Source organism: Apis laboriosa, unplaced genomic scaffold (assembly GCF_014066325.1).
Source record: "Apis laboriosa isolate Shangri-la unplaced genomic scaffold, ASM1406632v1 scaffold45_cov149, whole genome shotgun sequence".
In the NCBI taxonomy this organism is placed as follows: domain Eukaryota; kingdom Metazoa; phylum Arthropoda; class Insecta; order Hymenoptera; family Apidae; genus Apis; species Apis laboriosa.
Window position 1 is genome coordinate 2,473,211 of NW_025223361.1, and position 25,808 is coordinate 2,499,018.

The 25,808-nt window shown below is 21.7% G+C and overlaps 1 protein-coding gene across 1 annotated transcript in view; it reads left to right on the forward strand.

The window, feature by feature from the left end:
• Window positions 1-2,474, forward strand: part of LOC122716368 — a 55,732-nt gene extending 53,258 nt beyond the window's left edge. The window contains exon 6 of the transcript XR_006347011.1: window positions 1,681-2,474. The gene's annotated coding sequence lies outside the window, so the exon portion shown is untranslated. The remainder of the gene's footprint in view (window positions 1-1,680) is intronic.
• Window positions 2,475-25,808: the final 23,334 nt, after the last annotated feature.

The window sequence follows — 25,808 nt, forward strand, 5'->3', positions numbered from 1 at the left end:
AAAACCTGTATACATTTTAAGCTAAAAATTTATATATGTATGACAATCTTACATATTTATATGAAATTATCAAATCATATCGTTTTGCTTTATAATATGTAACAAAATTATCAATCAAAATGATCTCAGGTCAATTGTGACGTCTCATTAAAAAAATCAAAATATTTATTATATTAATTATATAATTATAATAATGCATAAAAAGAAAATGAGATACTTGAGTTGATAGATAAAAAGAGAAAAAAAAAATTAAAAATTATAATATTTTTATAAAACTAAAGATTATTCTGAATCATAATTGTTATAAATATTTAAATCACTTTTTGATGAATTCTTTATATATCTAACTTTTATATTCCATATATTCTTCATTTGGAAATAGATAAACAAGACAGTATTTCTTATCCAATATAATTATATCTAAAAATAAAATACTTGAAACTTTGAAACCTCGAAACTCTTTGAAAGTCAAAAAGTTTCGAATTCTTGAACTTCAAAATACAAATAAATAATAATTAATTCGTGTTTAAATTTCAAAACTTATCTTAACTGATATAATTTCATATAATTCATTACATGAAAAGAAAATAAAACATAAAAATTTAATTTTTTACAAACCAGAAATAACATTGTATTATTAGCTCATTATAAATTTAAGTTTCAAGAATTTCTAAAGGCAATTTTTTATATGTTTTTATGAAGTTTAAGTTTTCAGATTTTCGAATGTTTCGAATTTTTTTCACAAATTTTAACATTTTTTAAATTCTAAATTTTTACTCAGGAGATGCACAAAAATAAAAAAAAAATGATCATTTCAAAAGATTATATTATTATCACTCAGATTATATTATTATCACTTTTTAAAATTTTTTATATTATTATCACTATTTAAAAAAATATATATATATTTACATAAAGAATCAAAAAAACTGATTTTCTCTATACTATTGCATATCTATATTATTAGAATATAGTTTTAATCCATATATGATTCTTAAATTTTTATATCTGAAATCCCTTTTTTTAAAAGATAGAAAAATTTTTAATGTTTTCAACTTTATCATAAAAATTAAAACGAAAAATCAATTGTATTGATAATGATTCTTTTATATTTTTTTATACTATATATAAGAATATTTTAATAATAAAATTGAATGAAAAATAATGTATGATTTTACATCGTATATTTGTAATTATTACTATAACATATAAATTCTGAGTTATTCAACACATACATTTTGTACCTCGTTATTTTCGATCCCGATTTATTCTACATGTTTGAAAAAAATGGCAAATTTTTCCACAACGAGAGACAACAAAGCAAGACTCGAATCGATCTTTCATCGCGAATTGACGAACGATTGGAACGGAAAAGAGAAAGAGGCTAGAAGTGTCTATGCTCCTAACGTAGAAAGGTTAATCAAAGTAGATATATCATGTAGTGATCGTAGAAAAGTCGATGTGATCGTTATCGTTGTCAACATCATCGTCACCGTTATTATCAGCATCACTGACATTCGTCATCGCCCGATCGAATTCCATTCTGAAATTTAATACCAAAATTTCATTCGTTTCACTCGACGCGCCCTATCGTGCCAATCACCAACTGGTCAACTGTTCGTATCCTTATGTCGCCCTCGCGATCGCGCCCGAACGATAACAAATTTTTATTTTTTCTAGTCGACGAAGATAAACGAGTAACCAGTTGTCAACTTGGATCAATGCCAGTGATCGATTCGGATTGAAACGAGATGGAACCGATCGGGCCGCGATCGTTGTGATGACGAGAAAGCTCTCGAATTCCGCTTAAAATGCGACAATCTAGCTTTGTCGAGCATTGTTTTTAACTTAGAAAGTAGGGATGGGAAATCGAAATCTTTCGAAACTTAAAAACAGTTTCGAGTATTGAAACGTTTTTAATATTTAATATTAGTAATTATTTATAAAAGAGTCATACTTTCTGTTTCTGATGATTTTGAAATGTGTTGTCAAAATCAATATTCTGAACAATTGTTTTCTATATATGTCATTACAACTCAGTTTTCCAAGATGTTCGTAAAAAAAAAACTCTATAATGAATTATTATAATATCTCTTAATTGACAAGCATCTCACGATGATCAGCTACAATAAAACTAATTCAAACCTAATTTTATTTTGTATTTATAAATACATGATATTTTTATTTATAAATGAAAACTCCATGCACTATGCGAGATGATCAGGTTTGAGCTAGTATTATCAAATTTGATTCAATATAAATGTAATTTCATACAAATATATGTAGCATCGAATGTGTTTTTGCTTATAACGATGATGTACCGAAAAGTTGTTCAGTATCTATATCTCTGACAACATATTTTAAAATCATAAAAATCAATAAGGAAAACATTTCTGTAGATAATTAATTGCATCAAAACTCGAAAATCAGATAAAGAATAATTAATTTATGAGTAAGCTAAGGATATTTATGCATTTATGCAAAATTTGAATATACAAGAATTTAAAATGCAAACAAAGATATAAAATATTTAAAAAACAATATTATTACATTTGAGAAATAAGCAAATCTCTTTTTGAAATTCATTTCTTTAATCATGTTCATAAAAATTTGATTTTGCATAAAAATCCACAATTTATTTATGAGAATGTTTTGATAATATGAATTTGATTAATAATATAATTTAATTAAATGTTCAGATTTTAGCATTAATAGAATTTCATCAATCATTATTATAATAATTAAATTACTATAAAATATATTTTAAAATACATCTATTATTATAATTTACATAAAGATAAAATAAAATTCAAAAATAGAGATTTTATTAAAAAAAATGAATATTATTAATAGCGATTGATTTTAAATTTAAGTTTAAAGAATTATAAGAATTACAATTAAAATTTGTTAAAATTTAATTCTTTTGTTAAAATTTTTAAAGTTTTTTATAGATTCTTTCTAAATTTGTTAAGATTATTTTTTATAAAAATAGATATTTCTCAAAAGAAGAAAAAAGAGTTTCGAGAGATTAGAAATATAAAAATCAGATTTCGACCCATCTAGGAACCATCTTTATAGGAAGCATAGATGCGATCAATTTACGTCAAACACGATAGAATAGCAGTATACGTAGTCAGCTTCTTGTCTCTAGCCTAGTTTCGTTTGAAATTTGCCGGCCTTATCTAGTCTGGAAGATCCATCTCTTGCATCTTCATCTTCATTCTCTAACACTTCTCCCTCTGCTTTCTCTAGTTTTCCCAACTAGTTGAACTATCAGCAACCTACGTCCCTTCGTAATCAATGTTTAGCCGCTTTAAAATAATGTTATAACAGTAGAGAAAGCCTGCAACTTAACTTACGACTATCATCATCAACCAAATTATTAATTATTAATTGTAATTAATAATCGTATCGATCTTAAAAAAATACGAACAAAGAGTATTCGTATTCAAAGCTATGGCTGTGATCCTAATTAATCGTGGAACGGTTCGTAAAAAAACTATATACATATATACATATATACATACTAATGTAAGTAGATTACGACTACGCATGTAGCGACAAGCGACGTGAATATTTTGCCAAAAAAAAAAAAAAGAAAATCGTTGCGTTTCACGCGTGCTTGCATTTTTCTTCGCTATCTCGAACGTGTATATAGTAATACATGAATCTGCAATACCGACTCGACTGCGTTCGGCTCGAGGGAACGATCTGTCATCCATGATGTTCTATCGTCCAATTGCGCGTTCTTCTCTTAAGCTCCTTTCCACGACATCCCTATGTACCAGCCTAACCCTATCGAAAGCAACGAATTATTCGCAATTAATTGCGAATGATGACAACGGCGACGACGATAGCGACGACGTCGTCGACGATCACCAAACCAAAAATGTAAGGAAAGGAAATAAAGGTGAGATCGCGTAGAGTTCTCTTGAGCTCCGCTGCTATTAAGTGATGGCAAAGCCCTCTAGCCATCGTGGTGGCGAAGATGATATAGATTTCTCGAATGAAGGATAGAGGGCGTTGCGCGAATAATCAAATGTAACTCGCAGTGCGAGGAATCGTTGCTCAGAAAGTTGGAGACTTGGTATTTTCTATAAGCACCCGTTTAAACGCGATTCGATCACATTCGATCCATTGTCACCGACGTGTATTTCAACAGGGACCGGTATTTCGCTCCCCCTCCTTCTTTCTCTAAGCGTCCCTATGCGTTTTGCGGAGCGAGCATAAGCTCGTCGACTTGAGTCGACGATGTCGCGCTGATTATAACTTGTCGGGAATAAGCGGAACGAATCGAGTACGAGTACCGATGCGAGAAAACGCATCGATGTATTTTCACTACAGTCCTGTCTACAGTCAATTCATTTTGTATTTATACCTAATCTATATATCTATCGTCATAATTTATGCCGAAATAAATGTTACATTTACGCACAGCGGAACGATCGTTCTTTTTCTTTTTTTCACCTTTTCACCAAATAATAAGAAAAAATGGCAAAAATTTGAAATTGTGACGAAATTTTATAAAATTTCAATTGGTAATTATTTGCAAACAAATACATTTTTTTAAGTTCAGAGATATGATCAGAAATAATGTTTTGAATAACTTATCTATTTTATAATATTTGTATAACTGCTACTCGATTTTAATTTCTAAGATATCAGCAAAAATAATTTTAATAATGCATATTGTAAGTAGTTACAATGATTTAAAGAATTTAATTAATAATGATTTTAATTTTGACATAAGTTGTAATCATGAGAAATCATTTTCTTAATTTTTAAAAGATTTCAATCATCGTTCATTTTATCGAAATTAAAAAGTTATTAAAAAAAAAAAAAAAGATTTTTAATAATATTATGCATATATCAATACATTTGAATTAGATATATATGAAACGGAATTTCTATTTTAGATTATTTTTTATTTAAACTTGTGTATTTGTTTTGATTTCTGGAATTAATCTTCCAAAAATATAAATATATTAATATTCGATACGGTGTAGCAAAAAAATAATGAGATTAATAAAAATATAAAATAACAATAAAATTGTAATTTTTTTTCTTCAAAGAATTTGATGCAATATCTATTATTTAATTATAATTATTATTAAAAGAATTTAAAAATCGTTCTATTTAAATTATGTTTAATTGTCTTATTATATTTTCTTGAACATTAAGATTTAGAATCATTTATCTCTCTTTGTTGATCTAAATCAAGAAAATAAAGAGAGTGTTAAATACATAAATTCCGTTTTATCTGAAAACATTGTTACTGATATATATTGTCATATAACGATAAAATCGCTATCTCAAATCTCTGTACATATTAGTAATAATAAAAAGTTTTAATTAAAAAAGGAATTTCTATATTTAGCCATTCTCTTTATTCTTCTGATTTAGCATCAACAAACTTTTTTTGATCCTATAATCAAAATTCAAATTGAAAATTAAATGATTCCAGGCTAGTTTTTCACATATAATATGATAAAGCAATTTAATTCAAACAGTATGATTTTTAAACTTTTTTAAACGATTAAATGATGATCATAATTTAGATGCTATATTAAATTTTTTTGAAAATAACCATAAAAGAAATTTTATATATTGTTTTTTTGAATTTTTATTAATCTTATTATTGTTTTGTACGTATTATAAACTGTCATTGTAATGCCATATATTTATAAACTGAATTCGAAGAAAGTAACAAGAAATAAGAAAAGAAGAAGTACATGTCAAATACATGTTTTAATCAAGATTTGCAATGATAGAAATGGTCAAGTTCGAATTATAGAAAAAAAAGGAGAAATAACAAAATAATTCAGAAATTATAAAAAGATCGCTAAAAAGAAGTATTATTATATAATATATATAATCTCAATATACTTAACTCAGTAGAATTTATTTCATCAAGAATCGAAATTTAACAAATTCCACCAGGTCATCAGAACTATGATGCATTATAATCAGAAGTTCAATGATACAAATACTATAATACATTTTAGAAAGTAGATGAAGTAGATGGAATCTTCATAAGAACTTGAATTTTCCAGAAGAGAAAGAAGAAGCTTTTCATAATTTTTCAACGAAAAATCTATATTTTTCTTATTTATATTTATCTTTTTTTTCACATTATAACTGAATAATATTCTTATCATAATTAACGTTATAATTATTCATAATAAAATAATATTTATTTTTAAGTATTTAAAAAGCTCAATCAAAAGTTATTTTTCTTATGATACATTATACATATAATTTTGTTCAATATAAAATCTAAAATATTTTATTATATTTTATTATATTTTTATTATTCCGATACCGAATATAGTTTATATATATTAATTTCAGAAAAAACTTTAAAAGCAACTCCCACATATCAAACTCGATTAAAATCTCTTATTAACAATACTCATGTTTCACGAAAGTTTCGCTTCGTCGTGTATTGATGACACCTATGTGTAGTTAAAAGATTAATTATGATACGAACGAATAATTGGAATCCAATTGATATCTGAATCAATTGATATATTTTTATATGAATGTATGATATGAATCCAATTGTTATTCATTTTTTTTTTCTATGATAACGACAACATCAGAAATAATAATAAGAAAGATATTCATGTTCATTTTATTGAATTATAATGTGCGACAGAATAATATTTTTCTTTGCCATATAGATTTATAAAAGAAGATTTTTATAAAAAAGACAAATGTGATGTTTTAAAAAAAAATTTTCAGAAATATAAAAATACATATAACATTATTATATAAAAGTACATATAACATTTAGTTTCTTATCTTATATTATTTTATATTATATTATATTACCTTGTTTCAATTGTAATAATTTTTTCAATCATTCAAGCAGTTATTTCCGATGATATTGATACTTTATCTTGATATATTTATTTTTTTTTAAATATTTCTTGATCGGTATTTATACAGTTCAACTTTTAAGTAAGTTAAGAGATAAAAATCACAGAACGTAAGATTAAGTCATTGAGATTAAGTTTAAAAGCAATTAGTTCAAAATCTTCGAATGAATGAAAATTTTTATTTTGATGCAATTTTTGAAACCAAATAATATTCCAAGTATTTTTATTTATTTAATATTGTAAAAATATCTTAAAAACTCTTTTCTATTAACATTCAAAATTAACAGATTTTTGAAAATTCATTTCAATGCAACTTTTAAAATCAAATAAAAATAATATTTTTATATTTTAAAAATATATGTTTTGAAAGCTCTTTTTTATTAAGTTTCAAAAGTAGAAGATTTTTTGTTATTATAATAATTAGTTTATAAAAAAGTCACTTTTTAATTATCTTTTGAAAAAACTGTTTATAACATATTTTTAATCATAAAGGAGATAAAAGTATGCAATTTATTATGGCTAATATTATAAATTTTTTTTTTATAATTTCGAAATTTTCTTTGAATTGAATGTACATATATTTTAAATGATATCTATTTTATTATATTTTTTATTATAACATATTATTATATAACATATTGCAACAATTATAGAATTTTTATAATCTTTACAAAAAAAATATATACCAATATTTTATAAATTATTGTAAATATTATAAATATATATTTTATAAATTATTGTAATTATTGTAAATATTTTATTGAAAATATTTTATTGTAAATATTTTATTGAAAATAGACATGCATTTCAGATAATTGTAAATAGAAAAATATAAAAAGCATATCATAGAAATATAGCTATATTTTTCTTTTACAAATGCAAAATTGTTTATTTATTTTAATCGTTTATAAATGGTAAGTAAATATATAATTTTTATTTAACTTTCATTTGAATTTCATTTCAATTAAGATTCGATAAAATTTTCTTAATAGACTTTACTATGTATTTCTAATCTAATTTTAAAAGTGATTTCAAACCAAATTCAATAATCTATTATATTGTGATCTTGAAATTGAGATTTTGAATCGAGAAAATGATATTAAGTAAGCGATTCTTTTTCTCTCAATAACTTTTCATTACTTTCATGAAAAAAAAAATCATTCTTAAAAGAAATAAAAATAGAAATACAGAAAAATAACATTTTATTTTAATCTTGATTTTTCATTAAAATGAATTTTTTTTTGCAAACCATTGAAAATTGATTAACTTTTGTTCGAAACATTTTTTAGATAGATTATCAGAAATTGCAGGCATTAAATTTTAACCAATCTTATATACAAAAATATAAATTATTTTTTGATGCTCATTTCATCAAGATTAAACGAAAACTAATGACAGTTTCATTTGCTCATTGAAATCATCATTGAAATTTAAAGCGAGCTTATCGTTTTACGATTTAATTCGCAAACATTGATTTTATCGAAAAATCTCTGATAACTTCCCAACGTGTTTCATTTATTATCTATATTATTATTATTATCAATAAATAATCCCAATATCAATGCTTCGATAAAATAAACTCTTGCCAATTTGAATTGATCATAAATTGCAAAAATTACATCGCATACATTAGATAAAATTATAAATATCTTAGGAAAAATATACGTGCCGTATCGGTCATTGTCGAGTTATTAAGTGGCAACGATTTAGTTATTATCACGCAATTATCGGATATTGAAAGGTAGTATATTAGCGATAATGCAATTTTTAAGGGTTATCGGCACCAACTAGCCTAACAGTAAGTCTATTCAGCTTAAGGACAATTTATGGCAGGTATTTAAGCGACCTATTTCTTGGTTTCACGATGCAAGTCGCGATGAATGCAGTTTGCTATCAGCAATATTGATTTCAAATGAAAACTGAAACTTCGATAAAGGAATCGAGATACGGTAGAAATCGATTATCCAAATTATTCTTTTCAAGATCCAAATAAATCGATTATTCGAATTTAGAATGAATCATATAGGTATATAAAAACTTGAAATGAATCGAAATTTAATTTTTAAATTCGTGAAACTCGAATTCAAAATTTTATGAAATCTGTTTAAATTTTTAAATCTCGAAACTTAGAAACTGTTTTTTTTTCTTTTTTTTTTTTAAGAGTATTTATTTTACTAAGAATTAAAATTTTAATCAATTTTGATCTCTATAATATAAAGTTGTTATTTTGGTTTGCGAAAAATTTAATTTTTATGCAAGATTTTTCTTTTATTCTTTATTTTAGCTTCAAGAGTTTGGAATTATAAAAATAATAAAAACATTTTGCGAATCGATAATTCGAAACTTTTTGAATTTCGAAGGATTTCGAGATTCAAAGTGATCTCTTTTTAATGGAAAATATAATATTAAAAAAAGTAAAATATTTATGTATCTTATCTATTTCAAATATTCGAATTTAATATAATTCATTCAATAAAATAATTAATAAAATATAAAAAAAATGATACATAAATTAAAATAATTATTAATTGGATATTTAAAAAATAATGAAAATTCGTTTAATTTAACAGCATAATATAATATTGAAAAAATCTAATTTAATTTTAATAATAAATCAAAACTAATAAAATTTCAAAAGAATTTAAATAACATAAACATTTTTTTCATCTATTTTAAGAAGTTTGAAAATATTAAATGATAAATTAATTCAAAATAAATAATTCAAACAACATGTAAATGAATCTTAAAAAAAGAAACATTTACAATATTAAATCCATTAATTAAAAAGAAAATTCTTGAATTGAATTATAACAAAATTAATAATAAAAATTTTATTTACAATTTCTTTAAATAGCTAAAACTTATTATTTTATTATTGAAATATATATTCTTTTTCATAATAAACATTTATATTTCATATAAACATTTAAATATTGTTTAATTCATAATTGCGAATATTTGCAAATTAATTTTTATGAATATAATTATAAAAATATTATATTTATTTCATTTTTGAAAAATTATAATATATATTTTATATTATATTATAATATTTATATTTTACTTTATATTATTATATTTATATTTTATTTTATATTATACTTATAATATTTACTTATTAGATATTTTATATCCTTTTGCATTTAAATTTGTTATAAATAATGCATTAATTATTGCATTTATTCACGATATATTTACAAATTTAGCTCTTTCAGGCTAATTATCTAAAAAACCGCTTATCTGAACGGATTTGTCTGCCAATTAATTTGGATAATCGATGTTCCACTGTACCGTTCTAGTCAGTGAACAAAGCCTGATATACGGATATAGCTTTCACTGTGTATGGATTGCTTGAAATTGATGCACATTTCACTGTGCATCATAGAATTTAACAGTCGATACATGTATTGTAACATGTTCAACATGTAGTCAAAGAAAATAAGAAAGAGAATATTTTTTCACTTTTAAAAAAATTTTTAAAAATCAAAGGCATAGCATAAAGCAATTTTTATCAATATTCAGTGACAATATTAAAGAAATAAATTTACGTTATTTATTTGTCATATAAGTATTTTATTTCAAGAATTATTGAATTTGTTTATTTCAAAATTTATATAAATTGAAAATAACTTATATTACGGCAATTTTAAATAGATGTTAGATATATTATTTGTATTATATTTAATATTTAATAGTAGTATTTTAAATAATAGTGATGTAATGACAAAGTATGAATTTATACGGTTGATGCAGTCATGCGGAATTTTATTTCATATGTATTTTAACACTTGAATAATTCTGTTTTTCAATATTCGGGATTCAATGCTTTTTAATTTGATAATTTATTAGAGATTGGACAAATTATCTGGGAATTAAAATTTTTATTTAATTTAATAGCAATCATTATTTCAATATGCAATTTCGATGCATACTGTATTTGTATTTGTATTATTTGCATATTATTGTATTGAAATATTTAATTTTATGCTCATGACGTGAATTCTTAGAATATTTTCGTATATAATTTTACATTACTTATCACTCTATTGATTTTTATGTTTGGATCTACTCTTTTAATAATGAAAGTTCTTCTCATCATAACATTGTCATTACTATGATTATCGATGTTGCCTGATATTATTTCTATATCAATTGGGATAATTTTAGAAATTTTTCATTAAAAAAATATGTTTCTAATTTTCAACTCAAATTTTCTTATTTATTATTATCGATATTTTTCCATTTTATTCAAACTATGTTATTTTCTTTAATAATTAAGGTAATTAACGTACAATAAAGATTGATTTATATTATTATATATTCATTCAAACATATATTATTTTTTTTACTAATTAAAATAATTAACATATAATAAAGATTTATATTATTCGTTCATATATTGATCATTTCGTTTCAAACAGAAATATTCTTGAGAGTTATTGAATAGAGATGTTTGATGATTGAATGAGATGTTTATACATTATGTATAGCATACCTTAAGTATACTTAAGATATTTAAGATACTTTTTAAATCAATTGATAGATATTCTTGAGGAGAATATTTTTATTGAAGCCATATGTATTTAAAATTATTGAAATATGCTTAAAAGAAAATTTGCATTGTTTTAATTTAATTAATTATTGTATAATAAATTAAGAAACTAATAAAATAGGATGTATTTTATATTTTTATATTTATAGATTATATATTTAAATCATCATCAAAATTATTTTTATATTTAATATTTATATTCAATATTTAATTATAATTATAGTAATATTAAAAAAGTATATAATCATATAGTATATACATTTAAATTGATAGTTTAATAACTATAAAAAAATTTAAAAAAATTATAATAATTATAATAAAATAATTTAAAAAAAAGAAAAATAATAATAAGTACAATTTAAAATAATTATTAATTAGAAAATTTCAATAAAAATCAATCAACTTAAAACTTTTGTACGCTAATATACATGTACAATATTTGGAATTAGAAAGTTTAGGGATAACAAAAGATCGTATTGTCTTGAAAGATAGAAGTTATTGTTTCTAGAAGATCTAAGAACAGATTTCTGACCAAAGAGGCCAGAATCAGAAAACAAGCATGCTTTCTGGTAAGAGAATTGCAAGAAACAGCAGAAGACTTTCTTCAAAACTTCACAATAGAGCGATTAAGCCACGCAGTTTAATATAACTAACATACCATCCAAATAAAACTTTTCTAATAAGTATCTATTAATTAATCGTAAAAATTGTCTTTTTGCAAAAAACAAAATGCAGACAAAAACAGAAAATAAATTTTTATATATAATTATTTTTATTCTATTTTATAGGGAAAGAAATAATAAAATATCAATTTTAAAAATATATATAATAGGATTTTAGGAAATAAAAAAAAATATTCTCTATTTTTAATTTTGAAGATAAAAGACTATTTTATATTAAATAAAAGATATTGCATTGAAAATAATTGATATTCTTAATATCACGAACACTTGCCAAAAAATACTCTTGAGAGTTTCACTTTCAAAGATTCATCCTTATTCATATACAACTAATACTATAATCTAATACTACAAGTCTAATACTACAATTAATACTATAATAATGTAAAATTGATACAGTCAAATTGAAATTTACAACTAACAAAGATACCTCTTTCAAAATAAGAATTAAGGATGGTACAATAACTTATATAAATCTTCTTTTCAACTTATATCACCAGTTCAATAATGTTTTGCATATTTTATTATTATATTACGTTTTATTATACATTTTATATATTTTCGTATTGTTAAAGAATAACTTTATTACCCAATAATTAAACATTAAATATTATATTGAAATAGACAAAATGTTGGATGTTCGCGAATATATGGAAATGCGAAGCAAAAGCATACATGCTAACATTATTCCAACATTCCTAAAGTGATGCCGCAATTTCGTATGCACCACAGTCGCTATTCCCACTCATTATTCTAATACGAAACAACTTTGTTTCGATATCAGCTAATTGCACTGTCTCGAGATAATGTTGCAAAGTGAGACACGATGAATTACCATCGAGTTTGGTACCAGAGTAGCCTATCGTATTATTATTTTGAAATTCGAATGTTGCTTGATCGCTTCTCGACAATCAGAATTATTATATGAAATTCAAGTTTCCCTGAATACATATATAAAGCAATGATTGTTGTATATTGTTTAGATAACACAAAATATTCTTTGTATATTCTTTTATTTTTTAATTTTTGATGAAAATCGTTATGCTTGAGCTAGAATTATGATTTATCAATAATATTAAGATGTATTGATAACTGAAATTTTAATTTTTTTTTATTATTAAAGTAATTATAAAATATTATTAATGATAATTTTCGATATATTTAAAATATCTTTAAAATAAAATTAATAACATTAGAAATAAAAATAGCTAAAATACATTACAATATAGTTTTTCAATAAAATTTATTTACTTATATCACAATTTATTGCATAGTTAACATTTACATTTTTATATATTAATAAATATATTTTATATATTAATTTTATTTATTATATTTTTATATATATTATTATATAATTTTATATATTAATAAAAAAAGTAAAAATTTTAATTCCTAAACGATCCTAATTATATTATTAATATATCAAAGTGATAATATATCGATAATCGATAGCCACAACTTTAACTTGAGTTCGTTTTTTATAGAAAAAAAGCGAATGCTAAAGATAAATGTTATTCTTAACTACTAATATAAAAGAATAATTGAATAAAAATAATTCAAACAATCGTATTTTTAATTTCAACATAAATTAAATTGCATTTCTTTTTTTTAGATTTAAAATAATAATCTCGTAATATTAAAAAGAAATTCTCATCCAACTCATATCAATCACTTAATAACAAACTAATAACTACTAAAATTTATTTCTCATTAATACATACATTTAGAATAATAGAAATTATTCATGTCTTTCTCTTTATCTATACGTAATCTTTCAAAGTTCTCAATCTCAATATTTATCCTCGTTTCCATTCTCTCTCCCTTTCGACGAGACTCTCCCTATCTCGAGTAGCGCTGTTCTCCCTTCTTCTCTTTCCTTATTAACTCGTTTCTTTCCCTCGAAGGGATTAAACGACAGGGTGGCGGCAACCGAGAGAAGGAAACGCTTAGGTTTAAACTGGTTTCGGCTTATCTCCGAGTTTCGCCGTATTTAAGGAAAACACGGGCAGAACCACGAGATCGTTAGGAAAGTTAGCTGGAGAATACAATGTAACCCGCGTGTTGCAACCAAACAACGGTAAATACAGTGAGCCGACAGAGTTTGGTCTTCCTTGGTTTCTCCTAGTGTTCCAATTGTATCGCGCCTTATAGCTTCGCAACCTTCCATTCCCCTCATATGTACTCGCATACGTTTCTTTTCCCAGTGACACGAATCGAGAACAGGCGAAACGTTGAGTGAGTCATCTCTTTTTTCTTCTCGCTCGTTTTTCTTCGTTAAATACACAAACTTTTACGAGCTGAGATCGATGATTCTCGCGAATGATTATTACTCGTGATGTACTGGGGATTTGGGATAAAAAAATATTGCTGATTTTTGATCGAATACATTTTAAAATAAATAAATTTGATAATAATAGTTAAATAAATAATTATAAATAATTATAATTGCAATTAACTTTGATTAAAAAATGTGATAATATACAAGAAAATGAACCGCGGCTTTGATTTTTTCAAAAAATATTGGCAAAAATATTTTTAATTTTTTTAATATTACATATATTTGTAAAATTTAATATAAGTTTGGAGTGTATTTGAGAGATAGCTTGAAATTAGTTTCAATTTGAGTTAGTTTTAAATTAACATCTATAAAAAAACAGATAATTATTAATATTATTAAATTATAATTGAAATTATCTTAATTATGTATAAACAATTTATTCTATATTATGATTAAATACAATTTTCGACTTTTTAAATCATTACTGATATAAATGATTATGATACTGATAAATGCATGTAAATCTATTTCAATTATCATAAATAAGACAAAAATACATAAAAAAAACGTTCTTTAATCTTTCTATTAATTAACTACAATAATTTATAAATGAAAATAGAAAAATATAAAATGTTATATTTCATACTATAAATTATATTTTTTGAAAATAAATTACATAAACTTTCTATTGTTTAAATTTTTAATTGACAAATTAATTATTAAATTATTAAAATAATCATTTAATAAATTTGTCAATTGAAGTTATTTTCAGAAAATGTAATTTATTCTGATTGGCTTCTGAACTTTCGATATGAAATTTGACTATAACTTTCTTGTTATAAAGTTATAAGTATAAATATTAATTGTATTTAATATAATAATAATACAATTGTATTTAATATAAATATTAAATACAACTTGAATTGAAATACAACTAGCAACAGATTTCTTGTTAAGAAATACAAAAAATCGATCGTATTTACGTTACCAATACATATGTAACATTTCTTTATTTGATTATTGCTTGAAGCGCTTGAAATTCTTATTTCAAACTAAGATTTTATATTTTTTAATGTTTTTTCATTACACTTATATTCAGATTATATATAATACTTAAGATTAAAATTTTGTTTATTTTCATTTATAATTTAAAAAATAAGAAATAGTTGCATAAAACATATTGCAATAAATCAATCATTTGTTGCATTTTACTTTTGAATAATTTATTTACAAAATTTATAATAATGTTAATAAATATCGATACAATATTTTTTTAGTTTTATTTTTTTTGGCTATACACAAATTAAAAATTTTTGATTGACAAATCTTCTTATAAAAATACAATCTCCTTTTCTTGTTCTCTAAAATTTTGTTTATTTAGTTAACTTTCCACGCTTTATCAACAATATTTAATATAATTATTGCTCATAACAATATTTAATTCGTTTTTTTCAAAAAATCATGAGACTGTTTTATGACAATGGTTAGGATTAGCCCATTAAAATCATTATTGCATACTATTACACAAATTACATTATACAAATTAAATTAATTATAGAGAATGCAGTTGCATAATTTAGTAGAAAAAATTGCTACAATGTTTTCAATATAGAAAAACAAATAAACAAATGATCTTATCGAGGAATCTATGCAATTGTGCGAAATTCAATCAAGTGTTTGTCGTATTGTATTCAAAAGGTCAAGATTTAAGATGATAGAGTTGTAGCCAAAGTTGTATAAGAGTAAAGCTGCTTACTCAACGTTTAAATTACATGTATGAAGGAATGGAATCCAAAGTTCTCTGTACAGAAGTTCGAATTAGAATTCGAGTTCGTCGAGTAAACTGTAACGAGACAATGTTGACTGAAGATGTGTTTTCCTATTTTCTTCGTGATATGAAGTCGCATACGATTCATTCAATATATAATATTAAAGGAGAATGAAATTTAAATTTTTATTTGTTTTTCATGAAATATAGTATAATATGGAAAACTTTTTGAAATTGAAATTGATAAAATTGAAAGACCTCACATATAAAATTTTAGCTTCGAATATTTATTAATTTTCGAAATATTAATGAAAAATTTTTAGTATTATACAGTGAATTCTGCCTATAAATGTGATAATACAATTTAAAAATACAATTTAATACAATTTAAAAAATAATATAATTTTTCATACAAGTTTTACTGTAGAAGTTGTTCTCGTCAAATATTTAATAGTTTCGATATATCAAGGTGTAGATACATATAATCAGTTATTCAATACTTGATAATAATGATTATTATGGAGACTGTTGTATTATTAACATATAGATAAGCAGCATTATATTAATAACGTAAGCAGCAATATATTAGTAACGTTTATAAATATAAGCTGATGTATATGATTAAAAATTTTTTATTAATAAAAATTGAGAAACTGATAAATATATAAAGCTACAAATCTAAAGATCATTTCTCAAATTTTATATATTGATCGATGATTTTTTATTGTAATTTTATATTATTTAAATTGTTAAAATCTTAAATTTAATCAACAAATTTTAAAAAATTTTTTAAAATGTCCTGTAATTTACAATATATAAAAATAACATTAAATGAAGAAATTTAAGTTTGGTTTAAATTGAAGAAAATAATCATATTTATATTATAAATATTTTAAAATATCAATAAATTTTATAATATAAAAAGAATACTATTATAATAATAACAATATAAAATTAAAAATTAAGGATTTAATAAAAATATACTTTAGAGAATCTATTTCTTATTCTTTATTTCTTATTTCGATTTCAAATCATTTTCAGACTATCTATTTAACTGTATGTATACTTTGATAAAATTATTCATCTACATCTAGTTATAAATCATTTCGATTTAATGAATTCGTGCTTGTAATTTATAAATGCAGAATATTCTATGAAGGCAAATACTTTTCCAAAACAATTGACAATGCCAGAAAATTCATCCACTTCATGCATTTCCATCTTCCCATTATCTTCCAACTTATGGACAACGTGTTCATTGAAAGCAATGCTTACGATATGTGTGATCAATTCATAGTGTTACATAATCAGTGTTGGACATCATGCAGTCTCTACATGAACTGCTTCTCATTTCGTCATTGCTAGTGAAAACGTGCCAAAAAAATCAAAATATGCATCTTTGCAAAGATGACTGTTATAAATTCTATCGCGAATTGAATATCGAGTGTCTTGGATACACTAGTATCAAATATTTAAAAGATGATTTTGATTCGAAAATTTGTAGAGTAAATCATGGAGAGATGAATTTTATATAGTTGATATGGTTTGTATGGATTTTATATGGTTGATATGGTTATATAGTTTGTACATTTACATAATTTCTGAAATACAATTATTTTTTTGATCTTACAATTATTAAAATACTTCAGTTCTATATATTACATTTACATAATTTTAATTTATGTATTTCATTGAATTTTATTTTATTAAATAATTCTATTAATTTAGAAATTTCTTATTTATAATTTCACATTTAGAAACATAAAAATAAGCACACATTTTATTACATTTTATTTTTATTTTCTTATACAGGATAATATATTCATGTAATATTTTTTGAATGTTGATTTAAAAATCAAAACAAATACAAAAGTTGCTATATAAAAATGTAAATTAAGGTTTATCGAGACTTTAACGAAAATAGAGTGAAAATAGAGATTTTATTTCTTTTAACACAAACTTAAATTGCTTATAGCTTAATAAGAAAGCCTTAACTGACATTTTTATATATTAATTTTTATATTTATTTTAAAATTGACTTTCCAAAAATGTTCACGAATATATTAGCACTTTATTTGTACTATGATTTCACTAACTTGATATTGTTACAATTTTCTGTTTCTCTGTCTCTTATGTTTATTCTTATTATAACAATATTATAATTTTCATATACTAGATATAAGATAAGATTATTATAATCAAAAACTTTAAAAATTTTTCTGTTAATTAATAGATCAAATTTCATCTTTATTAGTGATCTATTTTTTCTTAAACGAATTATTGTAAACGAATAAATATAAGAGAAAACAACATGAACAAGAATATATTCTTATATTCTTAACCAAGAGATAGAAACAAGAAAAGGGAAAAAGAAGAGAAATGATCTTTCGTGAAATATGTAAATGGCAGGTACCTGGTGATCGAGAGAAACGGGGTTTTGGAAAGACACGTACGCATCCAATTCTTGTAAAACGATATTCATGAAAGCAACTGTGGCTGCAAATATATTTACTGCTCATCCGTGATGCAAAGTTTATGTTAAACGTGACTGTTACATTCACTGAAAAAATGTATTGATACAAAATTTTTTTTAATCATTAAAAAAAGCATTCTTAGAAGCAAGGAAACGATATTTGACAAATTTGATTTTAATAAAACATCAGTTGGAATTGTAAATTCTAGAATTCTTATATCTCGAATTTTTTTTTGTTTTGATAAATAAAATTGTTAAGAAAATTTCAATATAAAATTGAGAAAAATTAAATGTATAAATTGATAACGATTATTTCTACGCAGTTGAAAAATGTTTTAATAATAGAACACATTTGGATAAAAAACGAATCAACAAAAACGTAGCAGAATTAGACTTTGCTGCTTTTCCCCCCTCTCATTCTTTTCTTTTTTCTTTGTTCTTTTTTTTTCTCCCCAGACGTAATTTAATTAACGCTACCTACAAAAAACGACGGTAAAATTTCTCTTTGTGACTCTTCTCGTCGTAATCTTCTCTCTGAAATATTCTTGAATGATACTTCAATTTTTCCATTCTTTTTTTGATAAAGTTTATTTTTTAATTGTATCAAGCGTGAGGAAAATTTTACTGAAAAACAAGATTAAAAGAAGAAAAGATCAAATTGCCAATGAAAAATTTAATTCAATTGCAAGTCGAAAAAAGAAAGTAGAAAAATATCCTATTTAAACATTATTCGTTAAATTTCTGACTTTTATATTCGAATAAAATTAAAATGGCATGTATTGAATAAGAAATTGTAATTATTTAAAAAATAATGAATCTTTATTATATTTTTATAGCTATATTATCATATCTACTATATACTATACCTAATTTAAACTTGTTACAATTTATATATAATAACAAACAATTAATTTATTTTCTAGAAAAAATAAAATATTTTTTTAAAACATTTGGCAAAATATTATTAACTTTGATTTGTTTCTTAATTATATTATTTGATCAAGTATTTATATAAAAAAAAAATATACAAACAATAAAATGTTAAATATATTCTTTCTTTAATGTAACTAATTAAATAATATATATTAGAAAAATAGATGAGATATTCTTTCTATTTATGATCACATGATATGCAATATATTAGATATATATTGTATATCTAAATATATAATATATTCGTAGGAGAATTTTAGATGCCAAAACAAACATAAAAGTTGATACAAAAATATCGGTTAAAAATATCGCTTATTTATTAAGTTATAATTAATGTAATATTAAACGAAGCAAAACATAAATAGAATAAGATAGCTTTATTTCCATCACTTCGTGTTCATTTTGCTGTTCATATAAAGCAAATTTAAATTACTTATAACTTAATAAATAAATTTGAATTGATATTTTTTTATATTAATTTTCATGTTTGTTTTAGCATCTAGAATTTACTTTTAATCAAAAATGTTTTACAAATATACGATATTAACACTTTATATACAACATATAATTATAATAGAAAATATACCTTCTAATAAATATCTATGTGAGAGAACGATCAGATAATAGAACATTCGAGTAATTGGTATTATAAAGGAGATTCTACGAGATTCTCTTGTAATAGTAATGTTAAACCTTATCTTTAAGGGTGCAAATAATCTTTAACTGTAATCTTATATAGAAGGGGGATCTAGAATTCTCCCTTTAATAAAATTGAAGAAAATATATATTTCGTAGAATTGAAAGGAAAAGCAATCACGATATACCGAAAGGAGAAATAAATACGCCTAATTTCATCTGATGAAATCTCAGAAAACGGAAAGAAGCGAAAAAAGAGGTTAATTTATCCTTTGAAAGTTTATTATCTTTGTATTATAAGCTTTCATATCAAAGAACTTTCTGGATTGGAGCAGATTAAATTGCATGATTATTTTCTGATGGCGAAAAAGATTTATCTCTAATCTCCTAGATTTGAGATAAAATTATGTAAAGAGTAATTTCTGGGAAATTAATTTTTAATGCTGCTAAAAACTTTGAAGTTAATTTTTTATTCCTTTTTAAAACATATCTTTTGATTTTTAATTCTCATGATATTATAAATTATAATTATTTCTACTTTTAGTCTTATATTTAAAATTTATTTAATCATTTAAAATGATTATATAAAATTATGTTTATATATATATAAATAAATAAAGTTAAGAATTTTTCGGAAATGATAATTTTCTTTAATTTATTTCAAATCTAATTCAAATTTCTTCATCCAAAATTATTTTTAAATAGAAAACATTATGATTGAACAAAAATTTATAACATTAATAAAAATAATAACAATAATTTTTAAACAATTTATAATATCTTAAAAACTTTGTTAATTAAATTTAAACTTTCATTGTTTAAATATTATCATAAAAGAAAATTTTGTTCGAGAATATGTTATTAGAAATCATAAATAGCAGAATAGAAAAAGAATATGTTTTTGTTTTACAATATACAGAATAGCAAGCTTTTAAATAAATAATATAAAAATTATTAAAAATTGGAATAAAACATTCAAATAAATTAATTTTTTTTAAATATTTATGTTTAGAAAAATAATTATCACTTGTTGCTATAATTTTCTATCTGTTTTTATAAATTTATTTCTATAAAAATTTTAAAAGAGAATCAAATAAATAATATGAGCATATAACTTTTAAGAGAAATAAATTATGAAATTTATGAATTCAAGTATTAATAAATAAATTTTAATGTATATTTAAATAATTAAATAAAATACATATGTAATTAAATATAACAATAATTTATTTTATAATAATTACATAAATTTCATTCTAAACAATCAAAATGACAAGCCTTGCATCCAAAATATTTTCTTTCCTTTGTTAAAAATCGATTTAATTAAATTTTAATTACAGTAAAATAATTAGATTAGCATATATGTATAATATAAAATACTTAAAATTTATTAATAAAGAATATATTAGATTTCTTATTATTATTCAAATAATAAGAAAAAATTTAAATATGATTTTAAATCATGATTTTAAAATATTTTATCAAGGCTAATATTCTGAACAACGTTTATTTATATTGCCACTCAACTTTAATGTCCGAGATATCAATTAAAATATTTTTTAATTCCACATATCGTAATTAAATATAAAATTTAAAGAAATTATCTCTAATAATCTTAAGAATGATAATCAAAGATCATTATTCTAATTAATCTTTTAAAATTTTAATTGCTACTTATTGTTTATTAGGAAATTATTAATATAATAAGAAATAATAATAATATAATGCTAAAATAATAATAATGCTAATTTATATTATAATATTATAAGAATATTATAAAGCTTTTATATTTTATTTAGAAGCAAGTGTTTAAAATATCGAGTTTGAGTAAAATTACATTATAGTATTATTTTGGCTCTAATGTCTTTTTTGTCTAATTTAATCTGTTAAAATTAATTCAAAATTTTCATTTTAGAAAATATTTATTAATTTATTTATTATTAAATTGTTAATGTATTAATGTAAATATATGTAAATATGTAAATATATATAGCATTTATTTCAAACGATTTTACTGACTATATATATACAGTATATATATATACAGTAACATAAATATTATTTTTAATATTTGAAATTTCCGTAATTAGTACTGATAATAACATACTATAAAACACCAAATAAATTGTAATTGTAATTGTTATTATTTATTATCTAACCTAATCTAATTCAAACTTATATTAATCTCATTTAATATCTAAATGTAAATATAATCAAAACTTGTTTCAAATCTTAAAAATACAATATATAATATAAAAAATATATTTTTATATATATTCAAAAATTAAAGTCAAACAGCAAATATATAGAAAAAAGTTATTCAGAATATTGATTTTGATAATATATTATAATATATATAATTAGGTTTTTTTATGCAATATATATAATTTATATAATTATATTTCAATTTATATATGTATTATGTATGTATTGTGTATTATGTATTAATGATATATAATTATGTATATATCAATTGAGAATACAATACAATGTATTTTTTTCGTTTATTAATATTCCAAAATTCAAAATTATATTATTCAACAATATTATTCAACAATATTTTACAATATTTTACAATATTTCAAAATTATAATTATTATACAATAATTTACTTTCTTAATTTTTTGAAAATCGTTAAATACATGAAAATTTTCTATTGAAAAATTAAACAAAAACTTATGAATGAACAGTAATGGTTATTATGAAAAATATGTTATAATCTTCATTTTACAATAGAATATTGATTATCATTATTTTAACAAAATAGAGATAAGCAATTTTTCAAATAGTCAGTTTAAAAAATTAAATTTATGAATATGTAATATGAATATAGAATTAAATGAAAATTGAATAATTTTATTTTAATAAATAATTTAAATATAAATGTTTATTTTATTTACGTAAAAGAATACATATCTAATAAATAAATAATACGTTCTAATTATTCAGTAGATGTTATATAATTTTTATTACCATTTAATTTTATATTCAAGTATTTTGAATTAATAGATCTAATATTGATATATTTCATGTTTAAAAGATATGAATGAAAATCGTTTTTATTATATATATAAATTTTTTTTTTATAAATTTTTTTTGAAATTCTAATAATTTTATATTTAATGTCACTTTTGTATAAAATATTATAAATGTGAAATATTTTATTTTATAATATTAAATGTAGAATATTTTAATGCACATTTATTAATTGCACGTATAATTTTTCATTCTTTGTTAAATGTTTAATAATATTAATTTTGTTTCAATAACATTTAATTTATCTTTCAAATTTATCACTATTATTTTTCTTTTTCTGTAGTCTTCATGATATAAGTATAATCTTTATGTACACACTAAATTCAGACGAGACTCATTTAACTGCATTCAAAACAGTATTTCAAAATGTAAATATTTTTATATTAGACATAATTTCTATACGAAAGTGAAAAAGTTATTTAAATTCATTCTAACTTTAAATAATAATTTATATAAGAGAATTCATATAATCAACATTTTATTTATTTATGTTGAAATTTTTAATCATTGTTAAATTTACGAATTTATGAATTTATATCAAATACGATATTTTCTAGTATCTAATAGTTTGTTTCATCATTCCTTAATTCATTCTGCCTGAAGTTTTTAAAACAATTTTTCAATTCTATTTTTCTAGAAAATTGATCGATTAAATATGTTAAATCGGTGATCTCTTGAGATTCGTCAGAGAACCAGTTTTCGTTACGTTCTCTACGCGTTAACACAATCTGATCATGCATTAAGAAGTTTCAAAGGCAATTACCACGCGCCTCGATCACAAGACCGTCACGAGACCTATCTTATGAAGTGGGTAAACGTGATGACAGTAAAATCGTTGTTTCATTAAGTTGTGTTACGCACCGCGGGACATGCAACACGCACGCGCACTATACCATAAATAATCTGCATCTTTAATAATTTCGTCAAGATTTCGCTTAAGGAAAATACTGGCCATTTAAAGAAGATCGTCTGAAAGCAAGATTTTTTTTTTTTTTTATTAACGAATAATTTCGAATATTTTTTTTATTCTGAAAGAATATAAAACCTATAAAGATAATTATTTAATCCTGAATAAGTTTCATATCTTTAAATCTTCATTTAAAAATTGTAGATATATCTTATACTATATTATATACTTATACTTTATTATATTGAGATCAAAATTAAATATTAATATTAAATAACAATTCATAAATTACTTATATTTTTAACATATGTTGTAGTTCACTATAAAATAGAAAAATTGTGACGAATTTGTTTTTTGTTTCGATTAAAAAAATTATAATATAAATATTATACATAAAATTTTTACATTGTAAATATAATAACATCGTTCTCTCTTCGAATATATAGTTCGTGAAAAAATATATATTGTAGTTAATCATTGTAGTTATTGACAAATATGCATGAGATACAGTAAAAAATGAGATACAGTAAAAAAATCTATTTTTCTGATATAATTGATTACGTTAATATAATAAAAGAAAATTATTTAAGAAATAATTATTTGAAATAATCATTTGAATTATTTTAAATGAGATACAGTAAAAAAATCTATTTTTCTGATATAATTGATTACGTTAATATAATAAAAGAAAATTATTTAAGAAATAATTATTTGAATAAATAAAAAATATTTATATTTATTTAATAACATAATTAAATAACAAAATAATTTAAAAAATAATCATTTATCAAATAACACATTATTTCAAATAAAATTTAATCAAATAAAATAATATATTGTTTTAATCTTTTAAAACTGATAAATATTTATTTATCTATTTTATTTCTAATTAAATTAATTAACAAATCAACAAATTGTTTCTAATTAAATTAATTAACAAATCTATAAATTATTTAAATATTTAAATATTTATATTTTTTTTGCTTAAGTTATATTCGTTATTATTCATTCAAAATCGTTGTTCAAAATTATCCGTTTAAATCAAGACATGATTTTACAGAAAAAAATCAAACATATTGATATACAAAAATGTTATGGTTTAGATGAAAGATAGAGATAGAGTGAGTCTAATCTATCTTCATCATATTGCCGTTTCATTCTGTTTTCTCTAATACAAACTTAAATTATTTGTTAAATAAGTCACAATTAACATTTTTATATTTTATATACTAATTTCTATATTTATTTAATCTGTGAAATCAGTCTTCAGTCAAAGGCTATCTATCTAAGAATATATAACATTAAATTTGCATATTTTGAAATTAAAATTATTAAAATAAAAAACGTACATTTAATTTTTGAAAACAAATTTGGAATTGAGTGGAAATTTGATTCATATGAAATAATTGTTTCGTTAAAGCAATTAAAATTCAATGAATTGAAAAGATATTAAAAAAATAAAAATTGAAATTCATTCATTAATCTCTCTTCCATTGTTTTTAAATAAAAAAAACAAAATGAAAAATATTTATTGTTTTAATAATATTTATCTTTTTTCTACATATAAAAATAAGAAAAACAAGTATACAAAATAAAAGTAAAAAAATTAACGTCTTAAATATAATATTAAAACAAAAAAAAATTATTAACGTCATTCACAC